General features: G+C 36.2%; 1 protein-coding gene across 2 annotated transcripts in view; it reads right to left on the bottom strand.

The window, feature by feature from the left end:
- vps50 (VPS50 subunit of EARP/GARPII complex) overlaps window positions 1-1,899 on the bottom strand; it is a 114,019-nt gene that overhangs the window by 6,529 nt on the left and 105,591 nt on the right. The window lies entirely within an intron of this gene.

The raw sequence follows: 1,899 nt of genomic DNA, 5'->3' as shown, positions 1-1,899 counted from the left end.
CATGTGTAAAACGTCTGCTATGTTATTAAGGAATATTCAACTTGTTTATAAAGACATGTCCATACTATCAAAAGATAAAAAAAAATGGATTAGCTTGTGTAAGGTAGATTAAACAAACACAAAACTTTGTACTATGTACCACTTACAAAGGAAACAAGCCGCTATGGGACCATTGCAACTTTGGTTTCTCAGCTGGAAGACATAAACTAAATAAAAGTTTTTATGAACAACAATATACATGTATTTCCACTGACTCCGTCTCAGCTACTCTGTGCTACTGGAAGACATCCAACACCAGCTCCCCCAAACCTAACTTGGAAAAGCTGAACAGCGTTATAAAACTACCTCATGCTGTGAATTGCACAACCCCATTATTTATTTTGCAAAGAATAAAATGCATTCAGGGTTTGTATCAATCTCTTTTTATAAATAAAGCCATTTTTTAAACATGTACAGTTCATACTCTAAATAGTGGTATAAGTACATCAAATCAATCAAGGCCAAATATTTTTTTTCCCCCAGCCTACAAGTATGTCTGGATTATTGTACCGCAACTCTACTTTAACAGTTCATTCTATGTTTTTGCAGTCTCGACTGCACTGACACCCTGAAGTACGGAGCACACAGGAGCATGAAGTATGAATCCAACAAGCCAATAGCCATGTGTTAAAATAAATCATCTGTGAGCTGCTGAGCACTGTACTCAAGTTTCGGAACATTCCAACTGGACTCATTCATTAACTTCATTGATTTGCATTCAGGCTCTTACAGTCAGCCTTTGTGCTCTTTTAATTTACATGTTTTACTACACACTTGAGATGACATTTAAGGCTTGTACATCTCTTCTGAACATACAACACAGAAATTACAAAATAGTATTTCCATGCCAGTTGTAACAACTGTGAGTTGTTGTTACAACTGGCCTCCAAATTGTTCTTTCTTTTATGTTTTTACACAAAAGAAAAGAAGGAAATATCTCAGAGGAAGGTGCAGAGGCTGCAAGAAACAAAGAGGTACAGGAAAGGGAATCAGCTATGCTGTGTACTCACTGAACTCTGAAACGTTCAATTATGGCTATTGTACAATTATGATATTATGTTGCTGTTTACAGGGAACAAATTGCAGTACATAAGGACTGTCCATAAATATGATGGATGAGTCTCGGGAGAAGTATGTGGGTTTTCTAGTGTGTGTTTGCAAATCTACGTCCGCCGGTTTTAATTCAAACTGTGTCATATTAAAAAATGATGCTGACTTTTAAGGCACACGCAGCTTCCATTCATTTTGCAGCCAAAAATGAAATGTTATTCAGTCACAAACAGTCCCACAACAGTTTCTGACTTAAGCAGTTTGTCAATAAAGTCATTCTGAGGCTGCTGCGTTTCCTTGCCACTTTATATGCAAATCAATGCTATCGTTGAATGCTAGTGATCAACCTGAATTCATGAATTAAATATTATCATGCTTGCAGTACAGCAAAATGTAGCACACTCTTTTCAATCAGTGCACATAACAACATCCACATGCATTATGAGTGTCTGACAAGTAGGCAGAGAGGGCTATTAGTGCCTGATGAGGAAACGTACATGCTGGATGTAATGTACAACATGTCACTCTATCAGCTGGAAAATTTTGACACGGTTGGGCATTTAAACCAGGCCACTGAGACAGAGACTTTCCCCTCAGGCAATATAGCTCATAGGATTAAATAGATGTAACTGCAGAGCTAGATGCAGATCCATAAGTCAATCAGCAAATCCAAATGTGAGTTTTAACTTTTAACTGTGACTGAATGTGTATATATTTATCTATTTCTATACAATTGGTGATTTAATTGTAAACCTTCTAAGACATGCTGATGTATATATATATATATATATATATATATATATATATATA

This window comes from Etheostoma spectabile, chromosome 14 (genome assembly GCF_008692095.1).
Source record: "Etheostoma spectabile isolate EspeVRDwgs_2016 chromosome 14, UIUC_Espe_1.0, whole genome shotgun sequence".
NCBI classification, from domain to species: Eukaryota; Metazoa; Chordata; class Actinopteri; order Perciformes; family Percidae; genus Etheostoma; species Etheostoma spectabile.
Note: the sequence above shows the minus strand (reverse complement) of the source record. Positions and strands in the feature narration are given on the sequence as shown.